The 11,213-nt window shown below is 45.3% G+C and overlaps 1 protein-coding gene across 2 annotated transcripts in view; it reads left to right on the top strand.

The window, feature by feature from the left end:
- Positions 1–192: 192 nt before the first annotated feature.
- Positions 193–11,213, top strand: part of LOC122897967 (paired amphipathic helix protein Sin3a-like) — a 52,344-nt gene continuing 41,323 nt past the window's right edge. The window contains exon 1 of one of the 2 annotated variants that reach the window (XM_044236148.1): positions 193–422. The gene's annotated coding sequence lies outside the window, so the exon portion shown is untranslated. Of the gene's footprint in view, positions 423–7,201; positions 7,223–11,213 lie in introns of those variants that run through there. The other variant, XM_044236149.1, reaches the window with a different exon arrangement.

Genomic DNA, 11,213 nt, shown 5'->3' with positions numbered 1-11,213 from the left:
CCTCCCAGCCGAGGGGGAAGGGGCGGGCAGCCGGCAGGCAGGGCACAGCGATTGGTTAAACCTTTGACGGGCGGATAATGCGGCCTGTGGTGGAGCGAAGTTGAGTCTTCCCTCTGCGGGGCGGGCCGGGGGAGTGGGCGGGATTTCCCGGGTAACAGAGAAGCGGCCGCGGCGGTAGAGGCGGCGGAGACGGTTTCTCCATCTTTCCCCCCCTCCCCTTCCCCCCTCGGAGTTTCCCTCCCTCCCTCCCTCCCTCCTTCCCAGTCTGGGCACCGGGGCCTGTGACCGTTTCGTTAGCGGAGAGGAGGCTGCCAGTCCGCTTCGGCGGGCCTGTGTCTGCGCCGTTCTCGGGGCCTCCCTGCTGAGCCCAAGGCTCACGCCGAGAGGGACACGCAGAGAGGAGCGGCCAGAGCAGCTTTGCGGTGAGAGCACGCCGGGCCAGGGTCGGGGCGGGGAGCCTGGTGGCGGGTACGCTGGACTCTAGGGTGTGTATTTTTTGGGGGGGGCTGACCTCCTCGGCTTCCCGTAGAGCAGGCGGGCGGGAGGTGTGTGGATGTGTGAGGGGGGTGGGGGGGCGGAGCGGGGTAGCTCTTCGTGCGGGAGGGGGAGGAGAGCGTAGTCCCGGTGCGCGCGGAGGGGGCGGGCTCTCGCGCCGCCGTTCAGGGGCGGGGCCGGCGCGCGCGTGCGATTGTGGAGAAAGGGGCGGGGCGGCCCTGGCTAAGTGCTGTTTGCGGTCGACCACCCCTCCTGTCTTCCCGAGGTGGGCGGGGCCTCGGCTGGGCAGCCGCGCACTGGCATGCTGGGGTTGGGGGACGATCAAGGGGTCTCCCGCGTGTGGGTTCGGGGCGCGGCTGGGAGGGGGCGTGAAGTCGGCTTTCCTCCGCCTTCTCGGGATCCGGTTGGCCGGAGGGGCCGTACGGAGCGGCGATGCCACTCCCCCAGGCAGTCCTCCCCTTCCCCCCGGTTTCCGCCTCCTTGGCAAGTGAGGCGGGGTTCGGGAAAGCCCGCTGTCCGGTCTGGCTTGGAGTCGCGGCGCCCAGATCTGCCCCGCCCTACGTCTCCGTGGGATGGGAGGGGCTCCCGCCGACTCTGAGCTGCGGAGGTGTCAGTACTTACTCCTGTGGCTCGGCCATGCCTTTTGCCTGGGGCAGGAGAACTGGGTGCCAGAGCTGTTGTCTCTGCTTAGCTCCACGCAGCGTCGATGGCACCGCTCAGCCTTGGAGATTGGGAGCATGATCACTGCCACTCCCCCTTCCCCGAATTGTAATTATTGGGGCGAGGTGCTCAAGGTCCTTTCGTTGGAGTCTTGCGGTGGAGTGGCTGCTCGTGCTGTGACCATGCTTCCGCAGCGGTGATGGGGGGGAGGGGCGGAGAGTCATCAGACACTGGAAATGTAGCTGGGGACAACCTTTCTTGGAGTTCCCTTGATGTTCAGTTACTGTGGCTGTTCGGGGCGGGGTTTCCTTTGAGCCAATAGGGTAGTGGGTAGTTGGACTTGGCCACTGTTAGGTGCCTTAGGACTTCAAATCCAGTTAGCCAGAAAAAGTCTTTAACTAGGCGGAGATATAGGAAAGGAAGGGTTGGATTTACATTTTACTATTTAAAACGATGTGTTCATAAAAGATGGTGATTTTAAAAAATTCTGAATAAAATACTCTGATTTCTTCGGCTGTTACATTTTTAAATGCTTTCATTGTATATACAGGTGGTTCTGCTATGTGAGCTTAATTTCACAAAGAAATAAGTTGCAATTTAGGTAACTATAGGTATTCTTGAAAAGTCTCCTCTTATGGTTTTGTATAATTCTGTTAATATTCTGTAAAACAGCATTCTTGCCGTTTTGTTAACAGGGTGAAGCCGAGGGCTTGTATGTGACTTTTGTAGCATTGCCCTCTGACCTGTTTTGGGGAGTTGCCTTACGACGTTTCATGTTTAATGAACTGTTTAATTTTTTTTTTTTTTTTTTTTTTTAAGTAAGCTCTACACCCAACATGGGGATCGAGCTCAGGAGATAAGAGTCGCATGGTCTTCTGGCTGAGCCAGCAAGGTGCCCCATAATGAATGATTTTAAATGAGTTTTTTGCTTTGAATTGATACATTCTTTTTTCTTAAGAGAAATTATGTGTTTTTTATATTTTTTCATGAGAAAATAAATGCAAAGGAATATATTTATAGACGAAAATCTGAGTAAACCCTCTGGCTGGTACCTGAACTGAAGTTAAATTCTGGATTTGTGCTTTGTTCAGTTGGGACTGAGAGCTTGATGTCCTGGCCCATATTCATGAGAAGAGAGTAAGTCCCATCTCAGTTAAGGAAGTAGCAATGGCAGAGGTAGCTTTTTCATTTGAGCAGTTGTGACGGTAGTAGAATTGGCATGGAGACAGAAAGCCTGGGTGTTTTCTCTGATGTTATAGATTGCCAAAGATAGTGATGATAGTACAGTCTACCACTGAGGAAGATTTGGTCAACACATAGTTGTTCCCACCATTTGCAGTGCTGTCTGCTGGGAAACACGGAAAACCTAAGTCATGCCCTTAATATGTTGTCTCTTGGGGCACCATGATCAGAAGTCCCAGATACGCTTTAAGGATTCAAGTAAGAACCTGGTTATACTATATTAGGAAAGTTTTTATAAATGCTTCTTAGCTCTCCAAATATCAGTATGATAGTTACTATAGTTTTGTCAGAGTTAAGACCCTAGATTAGATAGATTGGCATTTTGTAATTAAGATGGTTTTACCATGGAGTAAGATTGTTTTTCTTATTTGTTAAGCAAAGAGGTATGTAGTAATTTGATAAGATTATTGGCAAAGCTTAGTCTGTTTACATCTGAAATACAGACAAGATAACTGGAGATCTTTCCAAGGCAGATGTTAATGGCTGCGAATTTTAGTCGAATTAAAAGTATGTCCCGGGGCGCCTGGGTGGCTCAGTGGGTTAAGCCGCTGCCTTCGGCTCAGGTCAGGATCTCAGGGTCCTGGGATCGAGTCCCGCATTGGGCTCTCTGCTCAGCAGGGAGCCTGCTTCCCTCTCTCTCTCTCTGCCTGCCTCTCTGTCTACTTGTGATTTCTCTCTGTCAAATAAATAAATGAAATCTTAAAAAAAAAAAAAAGATTATGTCCCTGTCATTCAGTAATCTGGTTACGTACTTTATTTATTTATTTTTTTAAAAAAAGATTTTATTTATTTATTTATTTATTTATTTATTTGACAGCAGGAGAGGAACACAAGCAGGGGAAGTGGGAGAGGGAGAAGCAGGTTTCTGGCAGAGCAGGGAGCCCTACTCGTGGTTCAGCCAGGACCCTGGGATCATGACCTGAGCAAAACTGAGCCACCTGGGCCCCCCTAGTGAAGGGTTTTAAAAGGCTTTCTGGGGCTGCCTGCGTAGCTCAGTTGGGGGTCTGTTTTTGGCTCAGGTCATGATCCTGGGGTCATGGGATCGAGTCTGGCACTGGGCTCCTTCCTGGGCAGGGAGCCTGCCTTTCCTTCTGCCTGCTGCTTGCCCTCTCTTGCTCTTGCTCACTCTCTGACAAATAAATAAAGTCTTTAAAAAAATTAAAAGGCTTTCTTCCTCTTCTGAGTAATACTACTAAGAGTTGTTAAGCTTTACTTTCTGTAGATTCTCCTAAAAATGATAGTTAACATGCTTTTTATTTTTTTAATTAAAAAGAAATTTTTTTAAAGATTTATTTATTTGACAGAGATCACAAGTAGTCAGAGAGGCAGGCAGGAAGGAGGGGAAGCAGGCTCCCTGCTGAGCAGAGAGCCCGATGTGGGGCTCGATCCCAGGACCCTGAGATCATGACCTGAGCCGAAGGCAGAGGCTTAACCCGCTGAGCCACCCAGGCTCCCCACTTTTTATTTTTTAAAAAAGAGATTTATTTGAGAGAATGTGCATGCGCAAGGTGGGTGGAGGAGTGCAGTGGGCGCAGGCGTAGAGGGAGAGAGAGAATCCTCAAGCAGACTCACCCCTGAGCACAGAACCTAGTGCTGGGGCTCCATCCCAGGACCCTGAGATCATAACCTGAGCTGCAGTCAAGAGCCAGCCGGTTAACCAACTGAGCCACCCAGGTGCCCTATTAACATGCTTTTTAGAACTGTACCCTCTGCTTGAAAAATGACTTTCAGGGCGCCTGGGTGGCTCAGTGGGTTAAGCCGCTGCCTTCGGCTCAGGTCATGATCTCAGGGTCCTGGGATCGAGGCCCGCATCAGGCTCTCTGCGCAGCAGGGAGCCTGCTTCCTCCTCTCTCTCTCTGCCTGCCTCTCTGCCTGCTTGTGATCTCTCTCTGTCAAATAAATAAATAAAATCTTTAAAAAAAAAAAATGACTTTCATTTTTTTCCAAAGATTTACTTTTATTTTTTTTTAAGATTTTATTTATTTATTTGACAGAGATCACAAGTAGGCAGAGAGGCAGGCAGAGAGAGGGAAGCAGGCTCCCCGCTGAGCAGAGAGCACGGTGCGGGGCTCGATCTCAAGACCCTGAGATCATGACCTCAGCTGAAGGCAGAGGCTTAACCCACTGAGCCACCCAGGTACCCCCAAAGACTTATTTTTAATTAAAAAAATAGGGACACATGGGTGGCTCAGTGGGTTGAGCCGCTGCCTTTGGCTCAGGTCATGATCCCGGCAACCTGGGATCAGTCCCACATCGGGCTCCTTGCTCGGCGGGGAGCCTGCTTCTCCCTCTGCCTCTGTCTACCACTCTGTCTGTGCTCACTCTCGCTTCTCTCTCTCTCTGACAAATAAATAAATAAAATCTTTTAAAAAATTTAAAATATAAAGATTTATTTATCCTAGAAAGAGAGAGCATGCACACACAAGCTGAGGGGGCAGAGGGGGAGGGAGAGAGAATCTCAAGCAGACTGTGCACCAGCTCAGGTTGAGATTAGGACCTGAGCTGAAACCAAGAGTGGGAGGCTTTTTTTTTTTTTTTTTTAAGATTTATTTATTTATTTGACAGAGAGAGAGAGAGAGAGAGAGAGAGAGAGAGATGGCGAGAGAGGGAACACAAGCAGGGGGAGTGGGAGAGGGAGAAGCAGGCTTCCCTCTGAGCAGGGAGCCCGATGTGGGGCTGGATCCAGGATCCTGGGATCTTGACTTGAGCCGAAGGCAGACAGTCAACGACTGAGCCACCCAGGTGCCCACCCAGGAGTGGGAGTCTTAACTGACTATGCCACCCACACACCCCAGTAAGAACTTCCATTTATTGAGCCATTATGTCCCAGGCACTGAGTTAGGCAGTACATTTATTTATTATTTTTTTTTTAAGATTTTATTTATTTTTTTGACTGAGAGAGAAAGAGACCACAAGTAGGCAGAGAGGTAAGCAGAGAGGGAGGTAGAAGCAGGCTCCCCGCTGAGCAGAGGAGAGGGCCTGATACGGGGCTCGATCCCAGGACCCTGAGACCATGACCTGAGCTGAAGGCAGAGGCTTTACCCACTGAGCCACCCAGGTGCCCCTGGCACTGTACATTTATTAATCCATTTAATCTTCATGATAACCCTGTCTAGTGGATACTGTGAAGTCCATGTTTTAAAGATGAAGAAACAATGATACAGAGAGGTTAGAACTGTGGTAAGTGGCCATGATAGGTATGAACCCTGGTGTTCTGGTTCCAGAGTCCCTGCTCTTAATTGTACACTTCATTTGTGTCTGGTCTAAGGATAGTAAACAGTGAAGGAGCAGTGTACTTTTAAAAACAGTTGAGGTAAAACATATGTAAACATGAGGTAAAACATATGTAACAAAATTTACCGTTTCAGCTATTTTTAAGTGTACAATTTAGTGGCATTAAGTACACTCACTTTGTTGTGCAACCATTACAACTATCCTTCCAGAACTTTTTCATCTTTCCAAACTGAAACTCTGTACCCAACAAACAGCAGCTCCTTTATCTGTCTATCTATCTATCTATCTTTAAGCATGTTATAATTTTAGCTCATGAGTGTGTGCATGAAGTAGGGGGGCAGAGGGAGAGGAAGGGAAAGAGAGAGGCAGATTCCCCACTGAGTGCAGAGCCCTCTGTGGGGCTCGATCTCAGGACCCTGAGATCATGACCTGAACTGAAATCAAGAGTTGGTCGCTTAATGGACTGAACCACCCAGGCACCCCAAACTCAACACCCCAACAGGCCCTTTAAATCTCTCCCCAGCCCCTAGCAACAGCCATTCTACTTTGTTTGTGTGAGTTTGACTGCTCTAGGTTCTTGATATTTAAGTGGAGTCCTACAGTAATTGTCCTTTTGTGTCTGGCTTACTTCACTTAGAATAATGTCCTCAAGAGTTTATCCATGTTGTAGCACATATCAGAATTACCTTCCTTTTTAACGGTGAATTATATTCCATTATATGTATATATCACTTTTTAGTGATTCACATATCGGTGGGCATTTGGTTTGTTTCCACCTCTTGGCTATTGTGAATAATGCAGAGAACATGGATATATAAATACTTCTTCAAGTACGTGCTTTGAATTCTTTTGGGTATATACTCAGAAGTGGAATTGCTGGATCAAATGATAATTCTGTGTTTAATTTTTTGAGGACCCAGCATTGTGCTTTTGAAAGCAGCTCTGAGGGAAAAGACTGGAACTCTGATTCTAAATGGGAACTGGGTCAACACCCATTTCTTGACCACCTTCTTAAGTAGCCCTGGTCTGACACAGGAAGAATCTTTGTCCCAGAAAAGTTTACATTCTTAGAAGGAAAGGCAGATATTTACATGATGATTTTATTACACATCAGTGGAGATTGAGTCCTGTAAGAGTCAACTATAGAGAGCTGAAAGGAATTCAGAGGAGGGAGACCCTACTTTTGGGGTGGAGGAGGAGATGACACTGAATGAGCAGCAGGAGGATGAAGCTTGAAATCATAGATCCAGTTGAAGCAGGTTGTTGAATGTATGAACTTAGACATCTCAGAGTACCCCTAGAGAGTGTTTTGGGAGAGTGTCTTTTAGAAAGAGTGGCATTATGTTGAAATTCACACATGAATTGTAGTCTCTTCTAGAGTTTGTGAATCTTGTTCTCTTTTCAGTTTATAGACCTGATTGCTTTTACTGCTTTGGAAGGTGTTTAAGAATAAGAATCATAGTGAAGAAATTATGGACTTGGCACATATGTTACTGCTACCATGTGAAACTCTAGATATGCTAATATGGCCAGCAATTGTTTCCTAATACTTCCGTTCCTTCACGTGCCTTCCTAGTTCTACTTCAGTTAAGTGAGTAGTAAAAGTAATATCTTGGGATTTTTATCTTTTTCTGGTTACAGCTCAAGTAATACTTTTGGATACTTTTTTTGTTAAGGTTAAGGTTATTCAGCAGCGTATCCAGCAGGATAGTGTATTCTGCCATTATTGCTTTATCTTATTTACAAACATTTCAAATAATTTTGGGTTTGTGCCACTTTTTTTTTTTTTTTTTTTTTAAAGGTAGGTTCCCTCTGACGTGGGTTGTGAACTCATGACCTAGAGATCAAGACCTGAGCTGTGATCAAGAGTTGAATGTTTAGGGGCGCCTGGGTGGCTCAGTGGGTTAGGCCGCTGCCTTGGGCTCGGGTCGTGATCTCAGGGTCCTGGGATCAAGTCCCGCATCGGGCTCTCTGCTCAGCAGGGAGCCTGCTTCCCTTCCTTTCTCTCTGCCTGCCTCTCTGCTTACTTGTGATCTCTCTCTGTCAAATGAAAAAATAAAATCTTTAAAAAAAAAAAAAGAGTTGAATGTTTAACTGACTGAGCCACCAAGGTGCCTCCTGCCACTTTTTTGTTTTAAGATTTTATTTATTTGAGAGAGAAAAAGCAGGGGTGGGCGAGGGAGAGCAGAGGGAGAGGGACAAGGAGACACTGCTCAGCACAGAGCCCAATGTGGGGCTTGATCTCATGATCCTGAGATCATGACCTGAGCCAAAATCCAGAGTCCGATGTGTAACCAAGTGAGCCACCCAGGCACCCCTAAGTGTAAATTCGAATTGTATTTAGACAGTTATCTGTCTTAATTGTCTTTTAACAACATATTAAAAATACCAGAAAACCTTGGCTTCCTTTAATTATGTAATTTTATTTTGGGGTCTCTCTTCAGAAGACATGCCTAGTGAGATTTGTTGTCAAATATAATCAAACGTATAGAGGTTTTTGCCCCTATACATTTGTGGGGCAACTGGTTTTCCTTAGCAAGAGCTGTACCACTAACTTAGCCCATCTAGGCTGGAACTTAATTTTTGTGATAGCCTCTGTGCCTAGAATAATATTGGCACATAATAGGTAATAAAAAGTACACGAACTGAACTCAAATTGCATTTTAAAGTTTGTTAACTACATCTCTTTAGTTGCAAATGACTTCAGAGTTAAGCATTTATTAGTAGCAATTTGAAGGCATACGTCTCTTTTTTTGCCCTTCCCTTATTTTGTTTTTGTACTACTCATCACCTTTCTGTCTTGTGTGTCTGCATGTTATTTGTACTTAGAGCATCATGGCTGTGGGTACTTCCTCAGTCCTGCTGATATGATACCCTTGCAGACTGGTGGGCTAATGAAAGATACATATATGTCTGTAATCCCTATCTGCAGTTCTGAAGCGTAAGAATTTTTTGTTTGTTTGGGAAGTTTGGTTCCACAACTGATTAATAGCCACCAGCCCGGTCTAGACTGTCTCACGTGGTGCAGAGATGGGAATGTGCTTAATTAAGGAGAGTTACCTTGTATATTCTCACCTTTCTAAAATCCAAACAATGCTGATAACTCCCAGCTTCCTTTAATTGCGGACCTCTCCCCTGTACTATAGATGAGCATAACCCGTGGCCCACTTCATATTTCTTCTTGGATATTTAATAGGCATTTTGACCTCTTTTTTTCTGTCTTACTTGTATTTAATCTTCAGTAAGTCCTTTTTGCTCTATATTCAAAGTACTACTCAGAATTTGATCACTAAATACCACCACCACCACCACCCTACTCCCAACTGTAGCAGTGAATGTAAGTACATCTCTAACTTGAATTGTTTCAGTTACCTTAAGTGTTCCCTCTGCTTTGTTATTCAGCTCCTCTTGGGCTGTTCTTAGCACAACAGTCCAAGTGAGTCTTTTAAAACCTTATCAGACCATGTCACTTTTCTGCTTGAAACCCACCAGTGGCTTCCCAGGTCAGTCTGGTGATTAAGCTTGAATCCTCATTACGACTTCTGAGAACAAACACAGTATGCTCCTTACCCACTGTCCCCAACTCCATTACCTCTCTGACTGCATTTTCTATCAGTCTGTTTTTTCCTTCATTCTGTTCCAGTTATACAGCCTTTTTGCTGTTCTTGGAAAATATTAAGCACATATATGCATCAGGGTCTTTGCATTTCCTTTTCCTTCTGCCTATAATTCTTCCTCACTGATTTCCACATGGTTAGCTCTCCACTTCTTTTACCCAAAAGTTACTGTATCAGTGAGGTCTTCTTTAGTCACTCTTACGTAAAATTTCAAAAACCCTTCTCTTTTTCTTCTTAGTGCTTGTCACTGTCTAGTATTCTGAACACCTTGTGTACTGTCTTTTTCTCCCTCTTCATGTAAACTTCATGAAGAAGGAGACTTTTTGGTTTACTGCTATTTCCCTAGCTCCAAGAAGAATGCCTGGGACGTACTGTGGGCTCAATAAATATTAGAGGGTGCCTGTATGAATGAGGGAGTGATTTGAATTTTGCCATAGGCAAGACTGTATGCTGTGCACAGGGGAGAATACAAAGCTTGTTAAAGGTGTCTGTGCCCAGGCCTGTGTGGGGGCAGACAGCTAATAGAGTAAATACAGGATGAGGTTAAGTGACACATCTACCTGTCCTGTTAACTGTCTCAAGTCCTATTCTTTTTCAAGAGAGATCAAGAGAGTGTAGGTGAGGAGGGGCATAGAGAGAGGGCAGGAGAGAGAATTGTAAGCAGGCTCCACACTCAGCATGGGGCCCAAGGTCGGGGCTTGATCTCATGATCCTGCGATCATGACCTGAGCCAAAATTAGGAATTGGATGCTTAACTGACTGAGCTACCCAGGCACTCCTCAGGTCATAATTACAATGCTTTCTTCATAGCTGTAGCTAGCTTATCTTCTGTTATTTATGTTCAGTCTGTTTTATACCAAAGAGAGAATTTACTTATTTTCATTTTAATGAGATAAACTCATTTTAGCTATTACCATTTATACATCTGAACTAGGTTATGGGATCTTTAAAACTTTTTACTGATTTATTTGCCAGAGAGAGCACAAGCAGGGGGAGCGGCAGAGGGAGAAGCAGGCTCCCCGCTGAGCAGGGATCCCAACATGGGACTTGATCCCAGGACCTCGGTATCACTACCCAAGCTGAAGACAGACAACTTTTTTTTTTTTTTAAAGATTGTATTTATTTATTTATTTGACAGATAGATCACAAGTAGGCAGAGAGGCAGGCAGAGAGAGGAAGGGAAGCAGGCTCCCTGCTGAGCAGAGAGCCCGATGCGGGGCTCGATCCCAGGACCCTGGGATCATGACCTGAGCCGAAGGCAAAGGGTTCAGCCCACTGAGCCACTGAGGGGCCCCCAAAGACAGACTCTTAACTGACTAAGCCACCCAGGTGTCCCTATATTATGGGATCTTAATGATCTTAGTTTTCTATAGCTTGAAACATTTTGGTATTTCATCATCCTACGAATTATTTCATCACCGCTCATCAATTATTCCGTGTTACACTAAAAAAGAGTAAAATAATAAAAGGGAAGAATGATGGCATTGCCTAGAAGGATAATGCAGTGGTAAAATAAATCATCACTATACACTTCAGTTTTCTTACTGCTTTGTCTGAAGCATTACAGCATCTTCCAAGATGGTGTACAAAAAGTTGGGAGATACCATCTTAAACAATCTGTAAGACATTAGCAGCTTGGGAATCTGAGTGAAAGGTATATGACCATTTTTTATACTATTTTTACAACTTTTTTAAGCTTTCAGGGAACGTATTTGGTAATCTTTCATTTTTTTGCCTCCTGTAATGGCAAAGAGAAATAAAAACAGAGGAAAACCCTTCACAGGTATCAGAAGAGCTAGTAGAGAGACACAGTCCAGCAGACAGCAGAGCAGCCAGCTAGACTGGGGCGATGGTGGTGTAACTGTGTGCCTCTTCGCAGACTGTGTAGTCTTTAGGTGACAATATGATGCATTTTTTCAGAATGAAGAACGTAACATGTACACCACGTATTTTTGAGAGATGGGT

The sequence above is a fragment of the Neovison vison genome, unplaced genomic scaffold (assembly GCF_020171115.1).
Source record: "Neovison vison isolate M4711 unplaced genomic scaffold, ASM_NN_V1 Scaffold_048, whole genome shotgun sequence".
NCBI lineage: Eukaryota > Metazoa > Chordata > Mammalia > Carnivora > Mustelidae > Neogale > Neogale vison.
The sequence above is the reverse complement of the archived record's forward strand: the minus strand, read 5'-3'. Positions and strand labels throughout refer to the sequence as shown.